The sequence below is a fragment of the Mirounga angustirostris genome, unplaced genomic scaffold (genome assembly GCF_029215605.1).
Source record: "Mirounga angustirostris isolate CCGP_5_RB_7025 unplaced genomic scaffold, mMirAng1.0.hap1 SCAF_2, whole genome shotgun sequence".
Classification (NCBI taxonomy): Eukaryota; Metazoa; Chordata; class Mammalia; order Carnivora; family Phocidae; genus Mirounga; species Mirounga angustirostris.
The window spans coordinates 21091074-21114728 of NW_026991710.1; the positions used below are offsets into that span (position 1 = coordinate 21091074).

The window sequence follows — 23655 nt, forward strand, 5'->3', positions numbered from 1 at the left end:
AAGACTGCCTTGTTAGGTAGAGCAATGTTGGCAGTCCTCCGCTTTAAGAGGTCTTTCTGAATCACCAGGTTCAAATCAACTTTCTCACTGAATTTCCATGGAGCATTCTAGCACCTTGCATGAGGTATTGGTTACCTTCTATATTACAGTGGTGTTATCAATATAACAGCTTCAACAATTTTGTGATACAAAGCAGATATTAAACAAATATATTCAAGTAATGGACATGGTATGAAGCCTTAAAATGCCTGAGAGTTTCATACACCTTTTTCTTCATAGCTTACATGTAAAATACCATGTTTTGGATAATAAGACCCAACCACCCTGGCTGCAAATGATTGAATAGGGCTTTGTGCCGGAGCCAAAGGCATCTGTGTTATAGGCGGGTTCTCTTTCTAGGAAAGTTTGAATTTGAGCCACATAGAAAGAGAGTAATTGGAAGAACTAGCATTTGAGAAAACCAAAAAAGCCATGGGCGATGCCTGTAAGCAGGCATCACAGGCAGTGGATGAGCAAGAAGCATGAGGTTGAACAGAGAGTAGGCAGAGGTGGAGCAGAAATCAGCAAGAGTAGTAGATGCAAACTCAGTCCTGTAGAAGCAACAAAGGGACAGCTGAGTCACCAGAGAGATGCATCCCTAGAGTGGCTGCTGGGACCTGGAATGATGTGCAGTTCTGAGCAAGCCTCCGGATCTCCATTAGGAAAACTTCAGCTGATGTTGCCTTTCTGTACTTCTAGCTAAGCATCCTTACAGTAAACCCCTATCACCTGGAACAACTGAGTAAATGTTTGCTCTTAACAGTCTAGAAGAGCTTTCCATAGGACACTGAGACATGAAATAGCTCTCTCTGTGCCCCTGTTTTCTCTTCAGAGACAGATTGAGTCTTCTCTGTCTTGCCCCATAGCACATTAGTAAAACGCATAAGTGCTTATGGCCTTTCATACTGTTCAGACAGTAAGTTTTTGAGTCCTAATGGTCTTCATCCTGACCTTGGCAGCTTACTGCTTGATACCATCTTGTTTGAAAGTTCTGGCTTATCCCTTTATCTCCTAATGGTCATATGTCAGCTTCTTAACCCAATAGGTTACTCAAGACCATTATCTCAATTTTATAGATGAGTCAGTTGAGGCATGGATAGATTAAAGCCTGGCAAGCATATTGTGGTTTAGAAGCAAGCATGTAACCTAGAATTTCTGACATGCCCCAGCTATTATTCTCCCCTAATCCCTATGTGATTAGACTGAGATGAATGAACATGAATTTAAGAAAAGAAAAAGAAAAATACCATCTACCATCATCAAAAGTGGGTAGTAACTGAAACAGCAATTTAACAAAATGATTGGCTTCCTCCTGGGAGCCCCTTGGAAACCTACAGAAAATGAAAGATTCTAAGCACTCACCTGAAGCATCAAACTCTGTGGGCACAAGAAAAGATTTAATCTGATAATGTCACGGATCTGAAGCCAGTTGCTTTTTCACCTCTGAATTTTACTTGGTCAACAAATTTTCTCTTGCCAAATGCTCCTTTGCGGGCGGGCAGTAACTTGAGAACCCAATCGACAGACACAAGTTTGCACCCAAATAATTGAAAGCCCATAATGGAACCCACGGTCAGGATAGAGAATTAATCCTCAAAACAATCCTGAGTGATCAACCTTATCATTCCCATTTTAGAGAAGAGTTAACTGAGTCTCAAAGATGCTAAATAAATGGTCCACTCAAGAAGTAGAAGATCAGAGCCTCAAATCCACATTGTCTAACTCCTTATACCCCCCTTCATCTGCTACTACTTAATCCTGCCTTTTTATATCCTACTAGTTGCAGAAAGCTGGATGTTGCCTATATCTCAGTTTTCAGACATTTAGATTCTGTAAACTATAGTCATGGCTAAAAGAGAAAAAAAAAGAATTATTCTGAGTTGACATAGACACTGTGATGTGCTAAGCTTAGCATAGTAACTTAAATAATCATCAATTCACATCCAACTCAGACAATAGAGATGAACGTTAGCATCCAAATAAATGTAACATCACACACCCAGAAGCAATCACAACTATATATAAGAATTCTAAGTTGCCTGAAATGAGCAGCCATTTGCTTTGTTCGTTTGTTTGTTTGTTTGTTCTGTTTTGCTTTTATCTCCTGGCCTACCTTTTTTCCTTTTTAGGTAATAAAACCACTCTTCTGAGAGAAATCCATGTCATTATTGACATTGAGCCTCCTCACCTGGCTAATCAAATCACTGCCTCCTCCTAAATACAATGACTGATTGGTTCAGGCATTAAGCTTGACTCAGGCAAGGCCAATCAGAATTGTCTCTGAAATTTGATATGTGGACACATTTATGAACTATTAGCCAGAAAGATGCAAGCTCCAATCTTCCAGCAACCATATTTTTAGAGCACAAAGAGCCCACTTAAAATAAGTTATTACAAATTAACAGAGCCAAGAGATGAAGAGAAAGATGGAGGCAATAAATTATACCTATTAAGTCAAATTCTGGCTGCAAGCAAACAAAATCATCCTACCAAATACGATACCAGATCCCATATTTTTGTAAAAGCTGGTGAGTGGCTCAAATGTTTCTGGCAGGGAAGACAATTAACAATAAAAGTGTGGATATTGCAGGCTCATACAGGGTAGAATTGGGTGTAAATTCACCCATTTCATGTGGAGATTTTTTTTCTTTTTTTTGGAGAAGGATTGACTGATCAAATGAGAAAAACATAAGGTGAAAGTAAAATATCCTGAAGTAACCATCATTAATATTGTGATATACACACGAATTAATAGGATGTAACAGGGGATAGCAATCTTTTGCTGTAAAGTTCCAGATAGTAAATATTTTAAGCTTTGTGAACCATATGGTCTTTACTGCACCTGGCCATTGAAGCCATAGACAACACAAAAATGAATAGGTATGGCTGTGTTTCAATAAAACTTTATTTACAAAAAGAGGTCATGGGCCAGATTTGGCCTGTAAGCCGTAGTTTACTGACTCCTGAGATATAGGATCAGCTGCTCTAATGAAAATTCAAAATAGTAGCAACATAAACTAGAAATGCATTTTTCCCTTAGGAACAGTTTGGGCATTAATAATTCAGGGCTGCTATGGCAACTGGAATGTGTCAGAGATCTGGACTCCTTCTACCTTGTTGCTCTGCCATCCCTAGGATGTTGCCCTCATACACATACATGGTCTGAGATGACTACTGCCATGTCTGTGATCCAGCCAGCAGGAAGGGAGAAGTGGGGGAAGGAAAGGGGAAAAGGAAAAGCACATTCCTCCCTTTAAGGGTACCAGCTAGGAATTACACAGGAAACTCCCACTCACATCCCATCGGCCAGAACTTAATCATATGACCACATTTATTTGCAAAGGAGGCTGGGAAATGCAGGCTATATTCTGGGCAGCATGTAGGTAGCTAAAAATTAAGGTTTGTTGGTTTGTTTGTTTTGACTATAGAAAAGGGGGAGAACGGATATTAGGGGACAACTAGCTGCCTTTACCACCATTTTCCTCCTGTCTTTCTCTTTAATGCATGTATGCATGTGAGGATAGTCTTCGCATCCCCCTGCCCCCATCCCACAGCCTGGAAAGAAACCCAGTAAAAAAGGAGTGACTGAAACAGGTGGCTTCATTGTCAATTTAACAGAACAGGTTTTGTAATCTAACCCAGAGTTGGAAGGTGGATAAATGCTCTTCGAGGACAGTAAATTAAAGTAATATTACCGGGAGCTACATGATTATCTTGCTTAAACTAGAGGTTTTTCAGCAAGAGACTAGTTTTAGCAGTGAAAGATATGTGCACTGTTCGGTTTAGATGCCTGGAGCAAAGCCAAGAGTCATTAGGAGTGTGAGTGGGAGCTCCCAACCCTTTTATCTTGGGACTCTAGTTCAAGTCTTTTCACTAACAGGAGAAAGAATAGCCTAGACTATGCCTTTGACTTACTAGCATGTTCCAGAAGCTGGACCACTACAAGACACAAAAGAGGATATGAGACTTGGTGAATTCTGAGAGAAGCACATGGTGTCCCAGAAAATGGGCTGGGGTGAATAAGACAAGACTTAGTTTGGGAGGGAAGAGTATGAAGACAGAGAATAAAGCAAAAGAAGAGGGAGCATGAGGACAAGACAGAGCATCCGTGGGGGGCACAATTTGGAGCCTGACATGGAGTGTCCTGAGGTCCGGGCACTGAATGCCTCCCCTCCCCCCTCATTTTGGTGGGAAGGGGATGGAGCCAGTCTGGGAGGACAGTGGTTGATTTTTCTACTCCCCTGATTCAGAAAAATTTTAATGTATCCTTCAAGCCCTGAGTGAAAGGTGCTTAAACTTTCCCTGGAAGACAGATTTGCAGGTAATTGCTTTGGAGGGGGGCAGACAGCGTGGTATCTGGGACAGGGTGAAAAACAACCCCTCCTCTTTAGTTAGGCACCCTCTTGGATCACAGGGTGACTGGGGATTCCACTCATGACAACAATACAACCAGAGGGGCAGAATGACGGAAGTCTTCCTGCCCTCACCCAGGGCACGGATGGAGACATAGCTGTACTTTACAGTGTGTCCATCACACACGATACATATGTATGTAGATATACTGTCTGTATGCCCCAACCCCACTTCTAGATTTTAAAGCCCCTAAGAATTGGTGTTTTATGTATCCATCTTTGAATTCTTGAAGGAGCAAGCACTAGTCTCCCATATGTGTTGATTTCTTGAATAAGAGAAATCACCCAACCTGCAATTCCTTAAAAAAAAAAATCTATTAAGCACCTACTGAGCACCAGGCACTAGACATCTAGGATACCAAGATGAAAATTCATAGTCCCTGCTCTAAAAGCTTTTAGCCTAAGAGGGAGGTGGACACTGAAGTGGACATCTGTTGTTTTTTGGCTTTCAGCCCTTAACCCCAACTTCCTCTTAGCATATCACTCCCTTGTTTGGGAAATCCCCCATACTGTGTGTTTGAGATAGTCAGTACACTCTCACACCACAGAAGTCAAAGTTGCTAGCTGCTTCTCTCTCTCTCCCTTTTCCATTCCTGCTGCAGCCCCGGGATGAGCATATGACTAGGCCCAGCCAATCAGATGCTCTCCCAGGTCATGGAATCTTGACGGTGTTATAAGAAACTTGAGTATGGCTGGAGGTTCTAGTCATCACGATGTTAGTGGCAGATCCTCTGGTTCTTGCCTATTTTCTAGCCCTTGTCTTTCTTTGATCTTGAGGACCCCCTATTATTATTCCAGTACGTTTATTTCTTTCCCTTAAAATTTCCAGGGAGGTTGTTTGGTTTCTATGGCCAACAACCAAATCCCTTGCTGATGCAGAAGTGCTAATCTTTTGGATGCAAAGAGTTCTAGGTCTCACCAAATACTATAAACCCTGGTCCAAAATCTTATGGAACTTATATTCCAGTAAAAAAAAAAAAAAAAGCAATAGTGAACTGATGAGCAAAATATTTCAGTTTATGATAAAAATTACAAAAGAATGAAGAAGACCTATTTACTAGAGACCCAAAATGATTCTAGAACCCTCAGCCCAGAGCTGCTATTGACATAACTACTATCATCAGCTTCTTTCACTTCCATCACCAAGTGAGTTCTGGACTCCTTTTAACATACCTTTTCTCTACCCTATAGTCTCCACTTACTTAGAGTTTCTGATGCCTTATAATTTAAACTTTTACATCATCACTTCTCCATTGTCATGGGTTGAGTCCCCTGGGAAGCAGACCCTGAGATGGTGATTAACAGGCCAGGAGTTTATGAGGGAGTGCTCTTGGGATTCCCACCTGTGGAAGGCAAAAGAAACTGGTAGAAATACATGCGGGGAGAAGCTGAGCTGCAGTGCTGTCTTGACTTGCATGACCTACTCATTTGCTAGGGGCTTTCCAGATTTTAGCTTCTGTCCCTGCGACTCTCTCTATCCCAGGCAACCGGGACAGTTGGTCATCCTAGTACTGACAAAAGCCTCAGCCAACTACACAGGTCACTCTGAAGCTGAGATGACACACCAAATTTTCCCAAGCAGCCATTGGAAATGGGTTTCCCTGGGAAGGATCATGCTTAGTGGGGAGAGGGGAAATCTTCAATAGAGACAATTCCCCAAAAAAAGCTAACAACTGAGGGTTGTCTGCTGGCAGCGCCATCAGCAGCAGGGGGAATAAATCCTTCATTCCTGACTGGGATCTAGGCAGCACATCACAGCATCCACTACATCAGGTTCTCTGTTTGTCATGACCTTTCAGCTTCAGTTACTACTATTCATTGCTGGAGTCTCTCCCAATTCAAATCCCTGACTGTGAGAACCTGATTTAACCTGGCCCACATCACCATCTAGGGACTGGTTCCCCTTGTCCGTTCAGCTATGGTTAGAAGCAGGATTATATGGTAGAAACGTGCCCTTCTAGACTGACCACTTTGACAAGGTCTATGGACAAAGCTAGAGGAAATCTTGTTGGTGAGCATCCCCATTGTCACGACCCCAACATAGCAACAAACAGTTGTAATGTGCTATAGTGAATGGAGCATGTAAGATATAAGCATATAAGATGGAGTATTTAAGTGTAGAGTGGATGGGATACATACACAGCTTGTGTACTGTCCAAAACACTTAGCTCTGCCTAATAGAGCCCAGAAACCTTTGCCCACATATCTGAACTAGGACTTGAAGAATGAGCTAGGACTGGTTTTTATCCAGCATGTAGGGAGAGGAAGATATTCCAAGCAGAGAAAATCATAACTGTGAAGGCACAGAGGTGTGAGAGAAATTAAAGCGGTCCTGAAGGGGTTGGCCTTCCAGCCACCCCTGTACTCACTGCCTCTTAACCAGTGCCTGAGAGGCATTTTTGGCAGCTACTCCGAGGGAAATATGCCACCCATTGAATCATCCAGGGCACTCCCTGTTCCCACCTTTCATGAGCTGGTGCCAATGGGTTCTCTGGGCCAAATCATGCCCCACCCTGATCCTGTTTGACTTGTAGGCTCTGCCAGGATCCCCACAAGGGGTGGCCTTGCCTGAGGCCCCTGCTGCCCTTCGCACTACTGCAGCGGCCAAGTCAATGCAAACACCGGTCCCTTCTCGTACTGTCAGGCTTCCACTGATGTAAACTGGGCCTTGGGAAGTGGGGGAAGCATATGGCTTTGGTTGCCAACTTGGCTCTGGTAGGCAGCTCTGCTTTTCCTATTACAGTGCTAATGATGGAAAGGTTCCCAGGAGAGGTGTAGAGGTTCCCATCTACAGTTTCCAGAGGTGCTAAAGTTTGCTGACTTCTAAAGCATCACACAAGTACAACAATGAGAAGACATCTACAACAATGAAAAAGACATCACCATGAGCAAGTGTGCAAGATAATAATAATCGCTAACACTTATTGAGCACTTACTATGTGCTGTACAGTAGTTTATAGAAATTAATCCCTATAATCCTCATAGAGCTCTATAAGATAAACACTATTATTATCCCCATTTCTCAAACAAGGAAATAGAGACACAGAGAGGTGAAGTAACTCTGCTTGGTATTACACATCTTGTAAGTGGATTTGAGCTCAGGCATTCCCTCCATTTCAATTACTCTATTAGCCCATATTCTGATAATTTAGCTGGCATCTTATAAGATGATGTCTGAAAATGCTCTACAATATATTAATGCCAAGTTCTTTCAGTTGAGACTTTCAGTCTCAATTCAGTTTCACATTAGTCCAATGAGGAAATCGAGGAGAGTCTTGTCATTTCATTTTACAGATGAGTAAATGGATGCTCCGAGAAAATGAAGTGAATTAATAACCAGTGAATGGCCGGATTGGACCTCAAATAAGTGTTTTGCTTCTCAGTCTACCCTTTTGTAAGTCATTTCAAAGGGTCCTAAGGGCAATTGTATCCAAAAATATGTAATGAATGTATGCACCCCAAAAGGATCTCAGAGTAGCTACACATTAGTTTCATGTTTGTGTTTAATATAGTGGGCATTTTCCTTCAACAGACAAATGGATAAAGAAGATGTGGTCCATATATACAATGGAATATTACTCAGCCATCAGAAAGAATGAATACCCAACTTTTACATCAACATGGATGGGACTGGAGGAGATTATGCTAAGTGAAATAAGTCAAGCAGAGAAAGTCAATTACCATATGGTTTCACTTATTTGTGGAACATAAGGAATAGCATGGAGGACATTAGGAGAAGGAAAGAAAAAAATGAATGGGGGGAAATCAGAGGGGGAGATGAACCATGAGAGACTATGGACTCTGAGAAACAGACTGAGGATTTTGGAGGGGAGGGGGATGGGGGGATGGGTTGGCCTGGTGATGGGTATTAAGGAGGGCATGTACTGCATGGAGCACTGGGTGTTGTATGAAAACAATGAATCGTGGATCACTGCATTGAAAACTGGTGATGTATTGTATGGTGACTAACATAACATGATAAAAAAATATATAGTGGGCATTTTCTAAAATACAAACATTACATGAAAGGGAAGTCAAGTTTCTGTGGAAAGAGGTCTACACTGGAAGTCAGGATTATTGTCTGGTTTATAGTTTTTGTTTCATCATGAATGCCAGTGGCCTTGACTAACTTACCTTTTGGGACCTCTTACCTTTTCTCTTCTGAAAAACCAACAGGTTGGGTTTTTATGAACTGACTGGCCCTTCCAACTCTTAGTAATATCATGATGGTATTGTAAGACTGGGCTACCTAGTAATACTCAAATCATCCTAGTCTCAAAGTGGAGTTGTTGAGGAACCAGCATCTGTGTAGTGACAACCAGCCCATTCACTCACAGGGGTTCCCTACCCGGCCTTAGTATGTTCTGACTGGGATGGAGTCTTTCTACTTGGACACCACATAATTTTTTTCTTTAACACTGGAGGCAGAGGAATTATTTTATAACAATCCAAAAAAAATCTACAGGTTTAAAAGAATTTTTTGGGATGCCTGGGTGGCTCAGTCGGTTAAGCGTCTGCCTTCGGCTCAGGTCATGATCCCAGGGTCCTGGGATCGAGTCCCGCATCGGGCTCCCTGCTCCACGGGGAGCCTGCTTCTCCCTCTGCCTCTGTCTCTCTCTCTCTCTGTCTCTCATGAATAAATAAATAAAATCTTTAAAAAAAAAAGAATTTTTTAAGTTTTATTTATTTAAGTAATCTCTACGCTCAACATGGGGCTTGAACTCACAACCTCAAGATCAAGAGTTGGATGCTCTTCCAACTGAGCCAGCCAGGTACCCCTCAGGTTTAAAGAGTTAAAATAAATCTACACTTACACCTTCTTGAGCAGGTAAGTTAAGCCCTATGTATTTCATCTCAATAGATAGAACACAGGGGTTGGGTGCTTGCTGCCCATCTTTCTTCTAGGGAATGGTTAAATCCTCTAACCTCAGGTAATTGGAGGTGGAGTCTCCCTGCTGGTCTGTTTTCGTGTTATCCTCCTATTTGGACTACATACTTGTCCACCTGGGTTTGTCAACTTCTTTTGTTGGTAGGAACATCTCCGATGTTCTAGAAGCATGCTGTTCCTCAGGTCTCCCTGGCCTGGATTCAATCCTTATTTTTCAAGCTTACAGTCTCTGCTGCTATATCTGTTCTTCTTTTCACTAGTTTTACCTCTGTATTTTCATATTCATGTATCCCATTCCACCCCCTGCAGTAGATCAGCGTTTCTTAAACTTGAATGATGTTCTACGCCTTTTATCAGAAGAAAAAAAATTCTTGTGGCTTCCCGCCACCACCATTTGCTAGGATTGAGTTCTTTTTCTTTTTACAGTACCTGAACATGTGAAAATATAAAAATAGGTTTTAAAAAGTATCTAGGTTTACAGCTCTCATATGATGTATCAGACCCGAACAATTTTATAAATGAAGTACAAGCAACACTGCAAAATCTTAACGAACAGAATTAATTTACTGTGGCCAACAATGCCATTCTAAATGGCTGCAATTAAATTTCTGCACAGAATGTGACTGTGCCATGGACTGCCATGGCCTGGACTCTTTGGGGTTTGGCATGCCTGTGCCTTCATGTGCCACGTGAGAACTCAATTCTCCCATCCTTTTCTGCCACCTAAACCACTGCCAAGTTTTCATTTGTCCCACATGCTGACTGATCCTCGCTTATCATAAGCAAATCATTTACATATTTTTAAATAAAAGTTGAATATATTTGAGGTGTACATTATGTTGATTTGCTATACACACACACACACACACACACAGAGTGAAATGACCACAGTCAGGCTAATCAACATATCTTCTCTTCACATAGCTATCATTTGTGTGTGTGATGAGAACATCTGAAATCTACTCTCTAAGCAAATTTCCAGAGTTCAATGCATTATTATTTTTTTTAAGTAAGCTCTACGCCCAACATGGGGCTTGAACTCACGACCCCAAGATCAAGAGTTGCATGCTCTACAGACTGAGCCAGCCAGATGTCCCTCAAAGCATTATTATTAACAATAGTCATCATTCTGTGCAGTACAGCTCTAGATGTATTCATCCTAAATAACTCTAACTTTGTACTCTTTGACCAACGTTTTCCCACTTCCCCGACCTGCCCACCCTTGATAACCACCATTCTCTCTGCTTCTGTGTACTGACTTGTTTAGATTTCATATATAAGTGAGATCAGGCAGGTTTTCTTCTTTCTGTGTGTGGCTTATTTCACTTAGTATAATGCCCTCTGTTCATCCAACTTGGTGCAAATGGCAGGATCTCCTTTTTTTTTTTTTTTTTTAATTAATTTATTTATTTATTTGACAGAGAGAGAGATAGCGAGAGCAGGAACACAAGCAGGGGGAGTGGGAGAGGGAGAAGCAGGCTTCCCGCCGAGCAAGGAGCCCGATGTGGGACTCGATCCCAGAACCCCGGGATCATGACCTGAGCCGAAGGCAGACGCTTAATGACTGAGCCACCCAGGCACCCAGGATCTCCTTTTTTGAGGATGAATAATTTTCCATTGTGTATGTGTGTGTATATATATCACAATTTCTTTACCCATTTATCCATCAATGGAATTTTAAGTTGTTCTCATATCTTAGCTATTGTGAATAATGCTGCAATGAATATGGGAGCACAGGTATCCGAAGGACTAATTTCACTTCCCTTAGGTATATACTCAGAAGAGGATTCCTTGGATCATATAGTAGTTCTATTTTTAGTTTTTTGAGAAACCTTCATATGTTTTCCATGATAGCTGTACCAATTTATAGTCCTACCAAAAATGTACAAAGGTTCCTTTTTCTCCATATCCTCACCCATATTTGTTATCTATTTTTTAAGACAGCCATTCTAACAGGTGTGAGGTGATATCTCATTGTGGTTTTGATTTGCATTTCTCTGATGATCAGTGATATTGAACACATTTTCATATAACTGCTGGCCAGTTGTATGTCTTCTTTGGAAAAATGTTTATTCAGGTCCTTTACCCATTTTTAAATCAGGTTGTTTGGGTTTTTTGTTTGTTTAGTTTTTGCTGTTGAGGTGTATTAGTTCCTTATATAATTTAGATATTAACTCCTTATCAGACAGATGGTTTGCAAATATTTTCTCCCAATTTGTAGGTTGCCTATTCATTTTGTTGATTTTTTTTTTTTTCTGTGCAGAAGCTTTTTTGGTTTGGGGTGGTCCCACTTATTTATTTTTGCTTTTGGTGTCCTATTTTAAAATTTATTTTTTTTTAAAGATTTTATTTATTTATTTATTTGACAGAGAGAGACACAGCAAGAGAGAGAGCACAACCAGGGGGAGTGTGAGAGGGAGAAGCAGGCTTCCCGCCGAGCGGGGAGCCGGACGCGGGGCTCGATCCCAGGACCCTGGGATCACGACCTGAGCCGAAGGCAGATGCTTAATGACTGAGCCACCAAGGCGCCCCAGTGTCCTATTTTAAAAATCATTGTGAAGGTCAATGTCAAGGAGCTTTTTCCCTCTGTTTTCTTCTAGGAGTTATACAGCTTCAAGTCTAGGCTTTAATCCATTTTGAATTGATTTTTACATATGGTGTAAGACAAGGGTCCAGTTTCATTCTTCTGCATGTGAATATCCTATTTTCCCAGGGCCATTATGTATTCCTGGTGCCCTTGTTAAAAATTAGTTGACCGTGTATGCTTGGATTTATTTCTGGGCTCTTATTCTGTTCATTGTCTTTATGTCCATTTTTATGTCAGTACTATACTGTATCATTTACATATTAAGCTCTCTCTCTTCTTGGTTCTTTTCTCATTAGCCTGCAATATACAGGTTTAGTGCCATTGTAATAAAGACACAAATATAGAGGATGGAAGTGTGGCATTACTAAGTTACTAGGTTATAAGGTGTTTGCAGTGTTTTTCAAACTGGGTCACAACCTAATAGTGGGTTGATTTAGTGTGTTGAAACAAGCACTTTAAAAAAGATATAGAAAAGAAAAAATATCAAAATGTGTCATATGGTGTCAGAATACGTATTGTATACAGAAAATTGTTTCATACATGTGCACACATTAGTGACCAATCCAAAGAGAGGCAAGTTTACCACCTCTGGAGCAGGGTCCCACAAGCCCACTGTAGTAGACTGCATAATGGTCCCCAACAATAGCAGGTCCTAATCCCTGGAACCTGGAAATGTTACTTTATAAGGAAAAATTGTCTTTGCAGATGTGATTAAGTTAAGGCCCTTGAGATGGATAGATTATCCTGGATTATCTCTGTGGGCCACACTGTGTAATCACAGTGTTCTTATAAGAGAAAAGCAGAGGGAGATCTGACACAGATAGAAGCACGGTTCTGTAATACCTTGGTTTTGACCCAGTGAAACTGATTTCAGACTTCTGGCATCCAGAAGTGAGAGAATAAATGTCCGGTGTTTAAACCACCAGTTTGTGGCCATTTGTTACAGCAGTCACAGGAAACTGCATTCCCCCTCTTCTCACCTCCGCTGGTTGTTGCATCCTGGGTGGGCGAGGATCCCAGAGGGGGAACCAAAACAACAGAGAGGTAGGTAGTGGTGGTGACACTTAAAAGGTTCAGAGCTATTTGCCAAGTGGCTTGGAATGTTCCCATTATTTTCATAACTGGTGCAGCTACACTGGCCTAGACAGGCTGCCCAGCTGCTCTATTTATGTGAGTGTGAATATCAGGGTATGGAAACCAGGTCATCATGTAAAATGGATTCCTTCTGTGAGTAGATGCCAAAAAAAAAAAAAAAAATGATTGACGTCTGCTGACCAGAACCCAGATTATGTTTAGACTGACTTTTTATAGGATGTTACCAACATGAAAACACAAAATTTAGAGATCCTCCAAAAGAATCTGTGGACTCCCAAGATCATCTGCAGACACTCAAGGACGGACCCCAGTTTGAGAAACAGTAAAGTCAACTTCTCTCTAGCATCAAGTGGAGTATTCATCTATTTCACATCTCTTGTCTCTTAAGCCTAATTTGTGTGGGCTCATCCACCCCAGGCTGTGCCCACCTGCTGTCCTTTCTTAACCTGCCCTTGGCACCTGCTTCTCAGCATGGCACTTTCACATGGGCCACCTGCCCCACAGAGCAGGTCTGAGGTCTCTGGAGACCCACACTTGTGTGTGCAGACCCAGAACCACTGTGATCATCTGCCCTCACACTGTCCCCCACCTCTGCCTTGGGGCCTCAGAGTCTTTTTGTTCCAGTGAGTCCCTGGCTCTTTGTTTTCTATAGTCCCTGAGGACTGACTTAGCCCCATAGTCTTAAAAGCAAAGATTTGGAGGCAACATCCTGCTTTAAAGAGAAAACAAAACAAAACACTGTCTCAGAGGTATAGCAAGCCTCCTTCTCTAGGGACTACTTTCTGCTTCTCCTTAATTCTCAAACTGCTATCCCCCATCCCCAGCTCTGATGCAAGAAGGGATGGGGTTCTTACCTAACACCCAAAATATATTGTACCCCAAACAGCTCTATCGCAACTGAGCTCTCTTTGTCCCGCCCCATCATAGGTGGATTTTACTATTATAATTAATATAATTAATAATTAAATTTTTGGCCTTCCTTTGTGGCCAAAAATCTTTGAGCAACCAGTACATAGAGTTCCAATCCCTGTGGCACCCCTAACCTGCCACCTCCTTCCCACCCCAGGCCACCGCGGAGCTCCAGTTCCACCTGAGGGACACCAGATGTGCTTACCTTGAGGCAAAACCTCCCTCTGCATGACCCAGGTGTCCTCTCTGGCCAAACCTTTTCTTTATGCATGTGTCAACCAATCCCCCCAGTCATGAATGTCCCAGAGCTTACGTCACCTTTTATACATTGTTTCCTGTACACCTGACCATCTCACGTTCACCACAACCTTGGGCATTGGTTGTATTTTCATCACCTTATTTTACAGATGAAGAAAACTGATACTCAGAGTTTAAGAGACCCATTACTCTATGTTGTTTAATTAGTGAGTGTCACTGCTGACTTTGGACCCCCACCTTCTGGCTCTAGATCCTGTCCACCTTTCATTCCACCATATTGCCTTATCCTCGCTGTATAGTAAAGCTAAAATGAGAGACAGGGAAGAGAGGGATTCTCCACATTCTTCCAACAGGAGCTGTCATCCTGAAGTTACACAAAATCTTCCCTACCCTGAAGTTGAGTGAGTTTATACATTAGCCTTATCTTTATGGGTAGTAGCATAGATGAAAACCTACCTAGTATAGTTTATGGGTGCCCAGAGCAGTCCCTCCCCTCAACCTAAGACCTGATAAGGTGGCTGAAATTGAAACTCCACTATTAGAGTCCATTCTTTTGAGTCTTAAAGTCATAGGGTAGCAGAGCTTTGGAATCAGATATATCAGGATTCCAAACCCATTTCCACAACTTGGCTGTGTAACCTCAGGCAAGTCTATCCTTTCTGTAATTTTCATCTATATTGTGAATAGGACCTGCTACATGATTTGTGAAGCCCAGTGCAAAATGAAAATGTGAGGCCCCCTTGTTCAAAAATAAGAATTTCAAGATGATGACAGCAGAACATTAAACCAAGAATGGGCCCTTCTAAACATGCCCATGAAGCCAGCCATGAGAGCAGAGGATTGTTTTATGGAAAGGGTGTTAAGAGAATTTAGTGTTTAGTATAATGCTTGATTTCTGTCCCTTTGGTTCATGCTTCTCAAGTCAGAAGACCTATCCTGGGTGTTCCTTGCAAATGCAGGTTCCCAGAACCTTTCTGGTCCATTCTGATTTGTGGGGAGAGGGCAGAAATGTACATTTTAACAAGGATCTTTGAAAAGATCCTTCGGGATCCTTGGTCTACTTGGCACGAAGCATCCTCAGCTCAACAACCTCCTTGTGAAGGACAGCAACCCAAGCCAGGGTGGCAGCCGGCCTTGGGTACAGCAGCTCTTCTGCAATCAAGTGCCACCACCCCACTTCCTGAGGTCAACAGGATGGGCCATTGTCTGATTCTTCCCTCCCTGCATTTCCACTTTGCGATTCCCAACCACTCCTCCTGCTTTGTGAATTCTGCCTCCAGGGCTCTGTGGACTGTGGAGGCACCCGCTCCCCTCAGCACCCTCAGTGCACCCCACAGGTAGCCTAGATTCATGTCTAAGTTGCTCTCAATCACGGGAAGGTGATGGGACTTCTTCCCAAACCCAGGATATAAAAGCACCCTGGAGTTTAGCAATCCTGATAGCCACCTTGAGGTGAGTAATTTGCATTCCTCGCTGCATTTAAGCCTTACCACAACCCTCTGCGGGAGGCTTCATAACCCCATTTTACAGATGAGGAAGCTGAGGACATTTCATGTACTTTCCTAATAGGAAGCGGTGGGCACAAAACAACCGTGGAAGACAGAGGGTGCAAATATTAGCAATCCTTATTTTACAGCTGAGGAAATTGAGGCTCAGAGGCTCAAGTGGGTTAGACAGTTCCCCAAAGTCACGAATGCTGCAAGCAGAAGGGCTGAGATTTGAAGCCAAGTGATCTGACCTCAGGCCCAGGCTCTGGGCCTGCTCATCTCTTGCCGGCTCACCCCTTCTGTGCTTCTCCAAATGTCTTTCGGTGCATCCTTATCTTAGTCTATTTGGGGGGCTATAACAGAATACTGAGTGGCTTATAAACAACAGAAAGTTATTTCTCAGAGTTCTGAAAGCTAAGAAGTCCAAGATGAAGGTGCTGACAGATTTGGTGTCTGTTGAAGGCCCAATTCCTGGTTCACAAATGGTGTCTCTTCCCTGTGTCCTTACACAGTAGAAGGGCCAAGGGTACTCGCTAGGGTCTCTTTTATAAGGGTACTAATCCCATTCATGAGGGCTGAACCCTCGTGTCCTAGTCACTTCTCGAAGACCTCACCTCCAAATACCATCACATTGGGGATAGGTTTCAACATACAAATTTGGGAAGAGGGACACAAACATTCAGAATATAGCAGTCCTCTTTGGCAGAAGCCTCAAGAAGGGGGAGCTGACTTCAGCCATGAGGAGAGAGCCTCAAATAGTGGGAGCCCATGGTCCTAGCCTTCATGGGCCACACATGAAGGTTGCCTCAGCCTCTGATGGAGAAGCACCCTTAAGCTATGGGAACTGAGGAGGTCAGCCCCAGGTGTGGTGGGTGTCTCTCCTTCAGGGCCAACTGGGCAGCTCTGCTTGAGAAAGCAGGTCAGCTATGGACCCAGCTTCACAATCCAAGACACCGAAAGGATCCTTTCTTTCCCGAGGCACCATACCCTGGCCTCCTGCTCTTCCTCTCTCATGCCAACCAACCGTGTTGCCCACACTGCCACCCAGACCGGTCCCTCAAGTCGTTCCTTGTTTACTCCCACACCCCCAGCCTCCATACCTTCTGCCATGGTGAGGAAACTGGAGGGCAGTCCCCCTTGAGTGACCCAGAAGCAAGGAGCTGTAGAGGGAAGTAACAAATCCAGATAGCAGGAGACATTGGATGAAAGCAGGCTGCTCTCCCAGGGCATGCCTTCACTCTGGATTGCCATAGGCAGCATCCTGCTGGTGGTCAGGCATGTCAAAAATTTAGATTACTTAGATAGAAAAGAAAAATTAGTCATACTGGGAACTTAGAAACATCTTAATCATCATCTTCATCATCGTTGTTGGTAACTTTTTTTTTTACCCCCTCTTTTATGGCAGGTACTAATCTAAGCACTTTTCACATATTAATCTGGTCATTGAGCACTTAGCATGTTTAACTTCCTCATTTGCCTGAGGGTTTGAGACTTTTATTCACACATTTAATAGATGAGAAAATTCAAGCTCACGAATATAAAATCATTTGCTCAAAGTCACACAGTCACTAAGCAGTAGATCTCAAACTCAAATCCAAGTACTTCAAGCCCCAAAGCCTATATTCTACTGTCCCTGTATCATGTAAACATCTTCCAAAGTCACTTCTAGAACTAGATAAAACTGCTGAAATAACAAGTCTGTCTGTCCAGCAGAAACCTGACAAATGGGATCAGGAGAGAGGTGGAAGACAGAACTTCTGCCTTCAAAGCTCTCACCATTAGATTACCAAGATGAGGTTTCCCCATGAGAGCAACTGGAAAAGCAGATAGGACAAAAGGGAGCGACTGTGGGGTTGGGTGAGCCGGCTGGCCAGAGAAAGCACAGGCTTCTCCCTGTAAGTCTCTCTCCTTTCACAAGTTCCTGGAATCTTTTTTCACCCTAGTTTGACCTTCACCGATATATACAATTTGAGGGAAATTTTGTCCCCACGACTTTAATGCATGTGTCCTGGCTCACTCTGTGATGGTCTAAGGGATGCCCAGATAGTTAGTAAAATATTATTTTTGGGTGTGTCTATGGAAGTGTTTCTGGAAATGGTTTTCATTCAAATAGGTAGATTGAGTAAAGATCACCCTCACCAAAGCAGGTGGGCATCATCCAATCTGTTAAGGGCCTGAATAGAACAAAAAAGTGGAGGAAGGGCAAATTCTCTCTCTGTTTGAGCTAAGACATCCATGTTCTCTTACCTCAGACATTGGAGCTCCTGGGTCCCAGGCTTTTGAACTCAGACCAGTACTTGCACCATCAACCCCTGATTCTCAGGCCTCGGGCTCAGACTGAATTATACCCCCAGCTTTTCCTGGTTCTCCAGCCTGTAGATGGAAGCTCATGGAACTTCTCAGCCTCCATAACTATGTGAGCTAATTCCTAAAACCAATCAATTGATCAATCAACTTTCTATGGTTTCTGTTTCTCTGGAGAACACTGAGTAATGCACACCCTTTCTCTTCTAGGCTCTCTGCTAGTCCCACCCCACATGGTCTAGTAAACTTTGTGTCTGAATTACCAGTCTATAGACCTTGCACCTTTCTTTACTCTAACCAAATCTTTCTTTAGAGATGCAGCTTACACTGTTCAGTGAGCTCACCCCACTCTCCTAGCTGCTAACTTCCCACCGCAGTGTGATGGAGAGAGAGAGAGCATGGGTTCAAGTCCAGTCCTGCCAAGTATGGCCAGTGACCTTGAGCAAGTCACTGTAGCTCTCTAAATCTCCTTGCTTTATTTATAAAACATGGAAAACCACGTATGGCCATTGCAGTTGATGCACAAATTCTCCTGAAGATCTAATAAAGGAAAAGAGGGAGAAGGGCTTTGAAAAGTGTGTACCCCATTTCACTATCAGGTATAACTGTCTCTTAGTGCCATTAACATGGTCTGTGGATCATCCAAGTATGATAGATGTTGACCTATTGCCTCCCCAGCATCTGGTCCTCCTCCTCTCAATAGTACCTTGATTTCTCTTTGGGCATTCAGTATGTGTGTGTTGGATGGGATTGACCCTACCCCATCTCCAGGGATAGACTCCAACTAGCTTAGGTCATTAAGGATAAACCCTCCTATGGCACAAAATGATTGTTTAAAGGAAGAGCATGTAACTCAGTGTAGTCCAGTGAAGGAGTGATATTCCTCGAACACGTTTAGGAGCTACCAAAAGACATGATATCTTACTTCCAAGAACGTGAGGTGTGACATTTCATAACTATTTGCTAGCATGAAGCGAGGGTCTAGAAGTGCCAGGGGACTGCCATGTGAAATCTAAGGATAAAGCCCACACTGTGGGAGGTATAAAGAGAGGACCATGGCCCTGGTATTCTCAGTTGCTGGAGCTAACCCTACCTGATGTCATCCTAACCACCAGACTTTTTAGTTATTTATATAACTAAATAAACGTCTTTTACTATTTAAGCCAGTTTGAGTTGGATTTTCCATTATTTACGACAGAGTACTCTGCTACATCATTCCTCTTGCTGCTCCTCTCTTTCCTTGTCCAATGCTGGAGGCCTCTCTCTCATAGAGGAAAACAAAACAAAACAAAACAAAAGGCAAAACAAAAGAGGGAAGAAAGGAGGAGAGGATTTGAAAGCCAAGTCCATAGATCTGACTTCTCGGTGGATGCTCTGGAAAGAGATCCAACACAGGGGACACTTGGAGCTGTTGGCCAGAATAAGTTCCAGAGTTATTTGGAAATGTCAATGGTCTATCCTCTCCCTTCTCCCACAGATAATCAAGAGTTGGCTGGGAGTGCTAATCCCCACCAAGCACAGCCAAGGAAATATCACCGCTCTGGAATTCTGAGTCTTTGCAGAGGTACAAACCATCATGTTCAGAGTGAGTTCCAGGGCTGGGGCCAGAGGCTACCTCATGTTAGTGACCCATCTGGAGCACCACGAGCCATTTCATAGACACTAGGAGAGAAATCCATAAGCAATCCTGCTTGCTCCTATTCAACTATGCCCCAAACCTGCCCAAAGGACAAGAGGAAACGAGCCTGAAGGCTCATCTCACTGACCTGAGAGAGCAATGTTAAGAACTCAGCACAGCACAGGCTCTCCTGGTAGCAGGATTTGAGAAAATGTGAGGCTTAGTGGTTTCCTGAAATGCCAGGCATGTACCTGGAGATAATCAGGACCACCTGAGATTGTTCTGAATCCAAGATGGGGAGGGAGGTGGGCCTGGGGGATGATGCAGTAATAGTCAACAAGACAGCACATCTAAAGGGCTAGGCCAGTTCAGGGGCAACTCAGGCAACTGCCAGCACCTGTGTTTCCAAGAGAAAGGAACACTTCACAGCAGCAGGGAGTTAGGGAGACAGTCACTACCCAAGGGGTGTGCCCATGAGGGATAAAGCACCATCCCCCAGTCTTTAGTTCCAACACATACCAGCTGTGTGCACTCAATGGGTCTCTTGGAGATTCCATTTCCTCATCTGGGAAATGGGAATAACAGTAATTCCTCCTTTATAAGATTGTCTAGATGAGTAAATGCATGCTAAGTGCTTAAAGACAGTGCTTGGCACATAGTTGAGCTCAAGACAAGGCAGTTTTTGGTTACTGGGAACAAGGGGAACTAGAATTCAATGGGGAGGTTGGCATGGTGGCATGGGGAAGCAGTGGTGGGCAAAGCAGTGTCCCAGTGCTCACCCCCCTCTATTTATTGAGCACTTAGCATCTACTAGCTGGAGACACAGAGTGGGATCAGAGCTTCAGTGAGGCCAAGCTGCCACAGGGCTGGGCCAAGGCCTTCCCTCCAGCTGTAGGGGTGGCTCCCTCTGAAATTGGGGCAGATAGGCCTTACTGGTGAGGGCTCAGTGATCCACTGCTAGGGTCTGGGGAGGGCAGACCCTAGAGACAAGAGGCAGGGTCAGACAGGTAAATGGAGTCTGGAGAACAATGGCTCTGCACAAAGCTGGCCAAGCTAGTGCCTGTCCATGGCCCTCTGTTTTCTGTTCCTCTCAATGTCATGGGTGGATCAGTAAGTCTAAGGGAAAACCAAAGGGATGAGAGTCTTTGTCTCTAGCTGTGTGGTTCAGAATTTCCTTAACCAAATGCCCTTGAATTTTCACTCATGTTTCTGTATTTTTTTTTTTAAGGTACAAGAATCTTTTTTTTTTTTAAGAGACTGTATGCTGCAAGAATGTTCCTGTGTCCTGTGAATGCACTTGGAGTCTCTGCTCCCTTGTCATTGGTCATGAGATGCAGTGGAGCCGAATGCTGAGAGCATGCCCAGAGCAAGACTGCAGCATTTGGAGCCCAGCACCACCACACTCCCAGTTCTGGAGCTGGGTGATCTTGGATGTGTTCCCCAGTCTCTCTGTGCCTTCGGTTCCTATCTTTTAAAAAAAGTGGAGATAATGATAAGTTAAACTAGCAAATACAGATAAAGGCACTTGAAACAGTACTTGATACTTGGTAAAGGCCACACAAGTGTTTGCTGATACTCTTATGGCCCCGGTCCACATCTGAAGATGCCGCAGCTCTGTCTAAGCCCCTGAGCTCCCCGCATAGACTCAGGGCCTCCTTAATTGCCCAGTTAGAGCCCAGACTGTGGCGCAAACCACACATTTGCTGAAGGCTTAATGTGTCCACCAGGATTCTTTTGGTTACAAGTAAGAGTAAGCCTGACCCAAACTGACATCAGCAAAAATAAGATTTTATGAACACACATAACTGAAGAGTGCATGGCTTGGTTCAGATGCTCAAAGGATGAGGCATGGCTCTGGTGTCACTCTCTCGACTTGTCTCTACCTTATGTGTTGACTCCATTCTCAGACTGGATCTCTACTCATGGTCACAAGATGGCTGCCAATAGCGGCAGAAGCTGCCTCCTCCCTGACTCACCATTAGAGAAAAACAAGTGAGACTGCTTCCCTACAGTTTGAAACAGAAGCCCTCAGTCTTCTGATTGGCCTGCCTTGGTCATGTAATAGTCACCAGCATTTTGATTAGCATGTTGATTAGCTCAGTCTAAGTCAAGGGCTGCCCCTAGAGCCACATAGAGAAATTGAAGTGCTACTTACCTCCACAAACAACAACAAAAAAGCGAGTTTGCAATATTTGAAGATGGCAGAAGTGAATTACAATGTAGGGGGGAGAAGCTCTGCTTTCTTTTTCCTTACCACCTTGAAGCAGTTCGTCTCTCTTTACCATCCCCCAAGCGAGATTCCAGGCAAGATGGAGTCTGATGGTTAGGAATCCAAGTTCAGACAAGACTGCCTGAGGCAAGTCTCGGCTTTACTACTGATCCCTGTGAGGCCAGGGCAATTGATTTTCCAGCCTTGAGCCTCTGTCACCTTGGCTGTAGAACAAGGCTGGTAATACCACAGAGGTCCTGGGGTGTTGTGAGAATCCCACAAAAAGGTAGGGTCTAGTGGTGTGTGTCTGACCCCCATAGAGAACCACTTTGCCTTGCAGCTGCTATTACTGAGGTTTCTTCCTGCTCCAACTCTGGTCCAGGAGAGAGAAGGTGACCCAGGCCAGGGGCAGGAAGGGCCCTCAATGATGGGCTGACTCCCTCCTGAGATGAGGAAGAAGCCATGAATGTGGATGCAGGAGAGCCAGGCCAGGGCACAGACAGGAGGGCGGGACCTGGCCGAGGCCAGGAATTCCTAAGAAGTGCTCCCCACACTTGGGGTTCGCAAGAAAACCACAGCATCTCCTTTTGCCTTCAGAGCTTTCTCTCCTGAGAGAGGCAGTGAAAAACACCATCCAAATAAGGCCCACAATCCTCCCGGGATTTGCATACAGAGTGTTTATATAGATTAGAACATCTCTGTTGACTTCCAGCTTAAACCTCCAAGGCTTTGCTGTTCATCAAAGTTTAATGTTCTGTTTCATGATGTTCCTTGCCAGAGCTAAGTGGCTCTGTCAGCTCTTAGAAGGGAAACTTCCCCCTTCAGGGTACATTTCCCCTGCCCCGAGCCAGAGAGCCCCGTTGCTAAGGGCATCTGTTCTGTTTGCTTGAGAGAAGTACAGATGTGAATAGTCACAGAGTCCCATCTTTTGTTCTGTTCATCTGGCAGCCGGGGTGCCGGCTGATGGAACAGCTGCAGAACACTGGGGCTCCCCAAAAGGGGAAAAAGAGAAAAGAAAAAATCCAAATGGAGCCCAGGAGGATATACGAGCACTCAGAGGCCTCCAGGAATTGACTCTATTCTTAGGAATCGCCCTCTACATCGCTCCACCCCCCGTGAAGGTTCATGGGATTCGGTTTGGTTCAACCTGGGTTTGTTGGCTGGGTCTGTCGGGCCTTTGCTGGGCAGCTCTGAGGGGAGGGGGATAGCTCAAAAAGGTCGTTAAGATATGGTTTCTACCCACTGCAGGAGTCTACTCCAGTTGGGGCTGGGAAGAGCTGGCTCTCCTATGAAGGGATCTAAATTACAAAGCATCCACTGGGTCACATCCTTATCAGAGGACAGGGTCAGGACTAGTGTCTTTGCCAGTGGGTGCTCAGACATTACCTGAGCTAAGTTCATTGTTCAGGCCCAAACTACAGTTACTTCTTGAGTGTCCAGTGGATTTTCTATACTGCAAAAGCATGAGATGAAGAATAAGCGTTCCAGAAATCTTTGTCTAGTTGATGACTACCTCAAACCCTACACCAAAATTAAGTTCATAGATCATAATAACATCATTAGAGAAGTGGAAGGAAGCAGAGATGAATATTAATCCAGATCCAATCACTCAGCTCCACTCGCTGCCTCATTTGTCCAAACCACCATTATCTCTCCCCTGGGTGGCAATTACTTCCTAAAAGGTCTTACCCGTCTTTTCCATTATACACAAAATGGTAGTCCCGCTAATCCTGTCAACACATGATTTATATCACGTCACCCTTGTGCTCAAAGTCTTCCACTGGCTTCCCATCTCATAAAAAGCAAAAGCCAAAGTCCTCCATGAAGGGACTTTCAGGGCCCTACATAA

At 43.8% G+C, this 23655-nt stretch overlaps 1 long non-coding RNA gene across 1 annotated transcript in view; it reads left to right on the plus strand.

The window, feature by feature from the left end:
* The window catches only part of LOC123847665 (uncharacterized), a 44948-nt gene extending 25388 nt beyond the window's left edge, over positions 1-19560 (plus strand). The window contains exon 3 of the long non-coding RNA XR_006791585.2: positions 19457-19560. This is a non-coding gene — a long non-coding RNA (uncharacterized LOC123847665). The remainder of the gene's footprint in view (positions 1-19456) is intronic.
* Positions 19561-23655: the final 4095 nt, after the last annotated feature.